Consider the following 7,915-nt stretch of genomic DNA (forward strand, 5'->3'; position numbering starts at 1 on the left):
GCTTTTAAGTAGAATTTGCTGTAGCAGCTGCCAGTGTGAAATCTCTAAGAGATTTAGAGGGCAGGGAGAAATTTCTGTTCTCTTGGGTCATTTATTTAGTTCCTTTTAGTTATCACTAAGATGACAAGTATCTGAGGGTAATGATTAGGGAATAGGTCATGGGGCAAGGGGCCAAGTAAACACTTCCACTTGTGTTTCACCTGGAGTTTTGAGAATTGCCCATTCTGGGTGGCAATTCAAGTTCTCCAGGATAATGCACTAGGGTTTGGATTCAAAGCCGTAGTTGGTAAAGAAGAGCAATTATTTTCTTAATGTGTCTAAGATCTTAAGACAACCATGAAGAATATCTTGGCCATCTGACTTTGTCATTTCAGAGGGTAGTCAACATACATGTTTGGGAACCACTCTTCCAAGATATCCTGTGAATAACTGTAAAGTGTTAGAGCCTTACAATGGATGATGTAAAAATAAATGCCTTTAATGAGGCTACTCTATTCTCTAAAAGCCAAAGCAAGAAGTATGGATTTTTCTGTTGCAGACTTGTAGGGGGGAGCCATGAGAAGTTTTAAATGGCAGAGTATATAATTGTATTTTAGAAATATAATTCTGATGGGAATGTGAAGAATGAACTGAAAAGGGTAGAGAATGAAGATCAATGAGGAGGCTATGAGAAATGATGAGGTCATGAACAAAGTCACAGGCCCGGCTACAGAGAGGAAATATGAGATCTCTTTGCTTTAAACAATATCCAGGTACAGCTTTCCTCTGACCTCTAGTTCATATTCCAATTGCCATCTGGACCACACTATTTTATATATTCTATAGTAATCTCAAGCTTAATATGCTAATAAGTCCCCTTTTCCTCTTTTATTCCCTTTCTCAGCAAATGATATGTATCCATTCACCCAAGCCAAATAACTGGGGAGTCACCCTGGACTTCTCTCACTTTCACATCCATTCAATCACTAAGTTCTTTAAATTCTACTTTCTTGATGCCCATCACATCCATTCCTTCCTCCTCATTCCATTGCTATTTTCCCTACTCACGTCCATATTCTTTTTCACTTCCACTTACTGGCAGTAATCTCTTCAGTCACTTATATCCTTCAACTCATCTTTCATACAGTTGCCAGACGGGCTTTCTAAAATAAAAATCTGACCTTATTATTCCTCTAGGTAAAAAAAATCTCCAATGGTTCCTCAAATGCCTACTGAATAAAACCCAAACTACTTACCATGGGCTATAAGCCCTCCAGTTATGGGGCTTCGATTTGCCTCCTATTGTATCTTATGCTCACTCATCTCACTCAAAATCTACCTTATCCAGACATAGAGAAATGTTTGCAAGACTTTGAATATTCCAGGATGCTTCATGTCTAAATATTTCTGTTTCTTTTCCTTCCTCCTTCCTACTCCTCTCTTTCCTCCCCTTCCTTCCCTATCTGGAAAAAAAACCTTTTTCATCTTTCATGTCAGTTCAAATGTCATACAAAGCCTTGCTGAAAACTCCACCCTATTGTCCTCCTTATTTCCTGGATAGGATTTCTTAATCTTTAGTGTGGTAATGGTATAAATAAATATTCATAATAATTATCTATTGAGTAAGTGGAAAAAATGGATGTGTCCTCTCTCCCTAGTTCGTTAGTGGAAGAGTTTGGTTATTGTTGTTTTTTAATGCTACATCACTGTCTAGGAAAGCTTACTCATTCCCATAAGCTTCAATTACCAACTCTACATTATTAACTCCCAGAGAAGCTCTGGTTCTATGTCTTTTAGGGCTTATCAAATGGTCCGGGGGGGGAAATAAACCAGATGCAGAGACTGTAATCCAAAGTCTATTATAATAACTTAAGCGAGAAGCAATGAGAATGGAAATTAGGGAACAAATTGAAGAGATGTTAGTGACACAAGTTGCACCAGGCCAGATGAAGAACCTTCTGCCACTGCTCTGAAATTATGCTGTATGTGCTGATGTCTACTTCCCAGGTGGTGAAGGCTGACCCAGTGAGTGCTCACCGGACTGAGAAGGTCAAACATTTTCAGAGCACCACTCCTTCTCTCCTCCCTTCTCTTCTCAAAGTCTAATGTACAGAAAGGTGAGACATCAGCAAAGTTGGGAAACAGGAGGGAAAATCCCAGTTTCTCCTTTCACTACCCAAACCCTGGGCCTAAACTCTGTACTTGGGCCTCTCAGATAAAAAGCACAAAATCAAGATGGCAACCTTTAGTAGCTGCATAACATTAGACCAAAAATTTTTCTCTATGCTCTCCATTCACAATTTATGGCTTTTGGCAGATTGGCACGCTGGACACATGAAGCTATTTCAACTTACTATCATGTCTGGTTTCTCCTGGATTCTCATTGAGTAGTGCAGCTCTAAGACAGAATCCTGTGTATGGTCAGGCCTGGCAGGCCTCACGGGAGAAGCTGCCTTCCCCACGTCGTATTTGGTGCACAGCCAGTGCTTTGTAGTTTTCTGGAGGGAGTTGCAGTCAATGAACTCAGGCCTCGCTGGGCTGCCATGCTCATATCTGCATCCCCAGCCCGGTACCTCCATTCAGACCAATGCTCTTTATTCGGGGCTTTGGCTGAGATAGTAGCTTTCCTTTGTAGCTCAGTTGGTAAAGAATCTGCCTGCAATGCAGGAGATCTGGGTTCGATCCCTGGGCTGGGAAGGAAACCCAGGGATACCCTGGGTTCTCCATATCCCCTGGAGAAGGAAATGGCAGCCCATGCCAGTATTTTTGTCTGGAGAATCCCATGGACAGAGGAACCTGGCCAACTATAGTCTATAGGGTCACACAGATTTGGACACGACTTAACATATAAACCACTAAACTACCTTGGCTGAGATGTTTTCCAAGGCCCTCTACCAAGACCAGGACCCTTGGTTGAGCCCGTTTTTCTCACTTTGAGTCAGTACTTTTCACACCCAGCTCTTTCCTTTTTTCCTATAGCCACACAGGTCCATTAAAAAGCAGGAGCTTTTTGTTCAGGGCTCCTTGACAGTGAGATTTATCTCCCATCTGTGCTTCCACTGATCCCTGCCTGGGGCCATTCCATGGGGGGACGTGAAATGCTAGTGAGCCAATGCCTTTCTCTTTCACCTCTCACTTGCACTGTTGCAGGAAATGAATAAAGAGGTTTGGTTGTTACTTTCATCTTGGCTTGTAATCCTAATTGAACACCTCAACACCTGGCAGCTTGGCACACATCTGCCTGTTTTCCCAGTCTCCTGACCTTTAAATAGATACAAGAATGTTCCATCCTAACTTTGTTCTATTAAGGACTCTGGGCTCTTGAAACAAGAGCTTTGTCTTATACATGCCATATATTCTAATTTTTTCTTTTCACTCTAGCAAGATTCAAATATTCTGAGAAAAGGAGAATGGATACTATAGATGCACATTAAACTACACTGGATAGGATATTAAAACCTCTTTTTAAAATATTTTTGCTTGGCCTACAGAATAATGTAATTTTTTTGGCCAGGTGAAGCATGATTATGAATTAGCTACATGTAGACTAGATTTGAGACATAAACAATGACCCACTGCATAGCTTTAAATTATACAGATGAGGCTCTTGGCCCACAGTGGTTTAATTATTTTCTTGGAAGACACTGCACTTCTTCACTCAGGAAGCCTAATGAATTTTGTAATTACCTTTTCCTCTGAAGTCTACAAGTAATAATTTCCCATCTGGATTGGTAAAGAAGAGCCCACAGCAGGAAATATTGTTGTGTGGAAAAACTCAGCACTTTTTTGCTGACCATTCCCATTTTTGCACACATTCAACAGCCAGTTGAAGTACTTGTATCTATGGGCTTGGGGAAGAGGAGAGCAAATTTCCTTGACCCCTTCAAGATCTGTATCTCCATTACTTTGTTAGTTCCTGCCTTAGTTTTGTCCATCATCAGCCTTTGTCTGGACTGTTAGGAACTATCACTCAGGTTCCATCTAATTCAGCCTCCACAGTGACACATGAGTTCCCATGATCAAATAACAACCTCCATTGAGTAGCCAATGCCTTTAGGATCAAGTCAAAACTCTTAAGCAAATAAGGTCTGAAACAAATGGGGCCCAAGGATCTTATCTTTCATCATCATCCAGCATTATCATATTGTTCACGCAATGCACAACATGCTTGCTCTCTTTTGAACAAAATCCTGTCCACTTAGGTGGCTTTGTGCCAGCTCTTCTCCCAGTCAAAGTGCCTGTTGTTTTTTCTCTTCTAGGAAAAAATCATAATCATCTTTTCATAGTAGTTCTAATTTTGGTTGTTATGTTCAATATGTTAAAAGCAGAATAGCAAAATGGGAAAGAGTAGGGAGGCTTCCCTGGTGGCTCAGACAGTGAAGAATCTGCCTGCAATGCAGGGAGACTCAGGTTCAATCCCTGGGTGGGGAAGATCCCCTGGAGAAGGGCATGGCAGCCCACTCCAGTATTCTTGCTTGGAGAATCCCAAGCAAGAGAACAGACAGAGGAACCTGTTGGGCTATAGTCCATGGGGTCACAAAGAGTTGGACATGACTGAGTGATTAACAGGAGACTGGATACCTAGGTTCCACCATTGATCACTGTAACCTCAAGCGACTTGGTAAACTTCCCTCAGCTTCTGTTTCCTCATACATAAGGTGATGACTTTTTCCTTCCAGCTTTACTGAAGTATGATTGGCAAATAAAAATGGTATATATTTAGGTTGTAGAATGTGATGATACATATACTTGTGAAATGATTACCACAGTCCAGTTAGGTAACACAGCCATCGCCTTGCATGGTGAGAAGACAAGATCTACTCTCATAACAAATTGCAAGTATACAGTACAGTATTAGTTAACTATAATCACTGTGAGAGTCCCCAAACTTATTCGTCTTATAATTGAAAGTTTATACCCTTGACCAATTTCTCCCCCATTTTCCTTAGCTCCTGACAACCACCATTCTACTTTCTGGTTCTGTGAGCTGGGATTCTTTGTCCATGGGATTCTCCAGGTGAGAATACTGGAGTGGATTGCCATTTCCTTCTCCAGAGGATCTTCCTGACCCAGGAAATGAACCCGGGTCTCCTGCATTGCAGGCAAATTCTTTAGCGACTGAGCTATGAGGGAAACCCTTAAACCATATGAGGTTGTTGGGAAGATTAAATGCAGTCATCTTTTTAAAGGGCTTGGCATTGTGCCTGGCATCTTGTAAGTACTTAATATGTAAATATTGACTATTTTTTTATTTTTGCTGACATTTTCTCCAACTTAATTGTGTTCTAACTTTTATGTTTTAACTTAGCCACCTTGTATGCATAGGATTATATTAATTTGGGTGAAACAAATGACCAAGGTAACAGTAGTTATCAACTGTAGTTCCTTTTTCCCTTGGCATTTATTCCAGTTGTATCTCATGGAGTATGGTTGAACAAATGATATTGAACTGCCATGTGCCATGTGATAATGATATTTTTAACTGTAATTCCATCGGGAACTTTTGAGCCAGGATCAAGCTTTTGTATTTTGGAGGTTCTTAGAGTCCAGTCAGGTATTTTCAATGCTTTGCATTAATAATAAGCAATATTAACATAACCAAATAATTCAAAGAGTCTACCTTAGTAAAACTCTTTGTACTTATGTTCATTATGTCTGTATGGGGAAAAATATTTTTACTGAATTTATACACACAACTGTGATTTTTATATACCACTTTGAACTTGTTTTTAATTTCAAATTTGATTTATTTCAATTTTAACTATGTGTCAAAATTAAATTTATTTTCATTCTATATCAAAATGCTACACATACCACTGTGATTTCTAAATTTTTTTTGGAATGGCTTGTGCTGGGTCTTTGTTGCTGCATGAGGGCTTTCTCTAGTTACAGAGAGCAAGGGTTACTCTTTAGGTGCAGTGCACTGGCTTCTCATTGTGGTCGCTTCTCCTTGAGATCTTAGTTCCTGGACCAGGAATTGAATCCATGTTCCCTGCCTTGGCAGGCAGATTCTTAACCACTGGACTGCCAGGGAAGTCAGTCCCTCATTGTGATTTCTAATCTAGCTTTTAATATCTGACAAACTCTTCTATGTAGATAGAATTTTCTGGTAAGAAGGATAATAAAATTTGCATCAAGAATTAGTTATGAATTATTTATATCATCTTTGAGCATAGACATGTGTACAACTATGTTTTATCATCTAAAAATACAACCTTAAATCTTAAGCATAGAATGATTTCCCCATTATTCCATCGCTCCTCAGCAGTTTTACAGTTGATTTGTCTTATGTAAGCCTGTAGTAGTAACATCTATTACATCACTTTCCAATTTGTATGACAATATTGGTTCACAAGGCCATTTGATACACACCCACAACAGACAGCTGAATGGATAAATAAAAATGATTAGATGAATGAATACTGAGAAGGCAAATTGTTTCTCTGAGTGGTTTGTCCATGAATCAGTAGATACTCCAGATTTGTGTCAGTTCAGTTCAGTTCAGTTCAGTTGCTCAATCGTGTCTGACTCTTTGCAACTCCATGGACTAAAGCATGCCAAGCTTCCCTGTCTGTCACTAACTCCCGGAGCAAGCTCTAACTCATGTCCATCGAGTTGGTGATGCGATCCAACCATCTCATCCTTTGTTGTTCCCTTCTCCTCCTGCCTTCAATCTTTCCAAGCATCAGGGTCCTTTCCAATGGGTCAGTTCTTCACATCAGGTAGCCCAAGTATTGGTGCTTCAGCTTTGGCATCAGTCCTTCTGATGAATATTAAGGATTTGATTTCCTTTAGTATTGACTGGTTTGATCTCTTTGCAGTTCAAGAGACTCTCAAGAGTCTTCTCCAACACCACAGTTCAAAAGCATCAATTCTTCAGTGCTCAGTCTTCTTTATGATCCAACTCTCACATCCATACCTGACTACCGGAAAAACCATAGCTTTGACTATATGAACCTTTGTCAGCAAAGTGATGTCTCTGCTTTTTAATATGCTGTCTAGGTTTATCATAACTTTTCTTCCAAGGAGCAAGAATCTTTTAATTTCACTGCTACAGTCACTGTCCACAGTGGTTTTGGAGCCCAAGAAAATAAAATTTGTCACCTTCCCCATTTTTTCCCTACCTATTTGCCATCAAGTGATGGGGCCGGATGCCATCATCTTTGTTTTTTAAAGTTGAGTTTTAAGCCAGCTTTTTCACTCTCCTCTTTCACCTTCATCAAGGTGAAAGATAGCTCCTCTTTGCTTTCTGATATTAGGATGGTGTCATCTGCATATCTGAGGTTACAAATATTTCTCCCAGCAATCTTGATTCCAGCTGCCAGGAGTCCAGCCTGCCAGGTTCCTCTCTCCATGGGATTTCCCAGACAAGAATATTGAAATGGGTTGCCATTTCCTTCTCCAGGAGCACTTAGTCTTATAAAGCTATATCCTGGGAATAATTTTTTATTTCCTGCCTCTCCTTCATCAGGCTCATCTACTAGTCACTAATTACCTTTTGATTTTATATCCTAAATACTTGTCATCCTTTTTCTTCCCTCTGCTAATACTGCCTTTGTATGAGTGCAGACATCATTTGTTTGCCATCGTCTCCTAAACTGACTTCCTGTTCTTGGTCTTATAAATGCCTCTAACTCGTGTTCCTTGGATAATCTTCATATTGATAAAATGGAATCACAATTTCACTTCTCCCACTGCCTACAAGATAAAGGCTGAGTTCCCAGGTCTGGCTTACTATGCTTACCATATGTTTTATTACCTAAGGATCTGTGTTCTGTTATTTTCTCCTAATAAAAGTACAAGAAAACATAAACAAAACAGAAAGCTTGATGTTTCACAGTTATGTTTATTGGATGTGATAACCCCTGTTTTGGAATGCCTCCTCAACCAGGCCCCACCAGGCCTTCCTCCTCTGAAAACTAAACCCTACTCTGTG

The sequence above is a fragment of the Cervus elaphus genome, chromosome 12 (assembly GCF_910594005.1).
Source record: "Cervus elaphus chromosome 12, mCerEla1.1, whole genome shotgun sequence".
Classification (NCBI taxonomy): domain Eukaryota; kingdom Metazoa; phylum Chordata; class Mammalia; order Artiodactyla; family Cervidae; genus Cervus; species Cervus elaphus.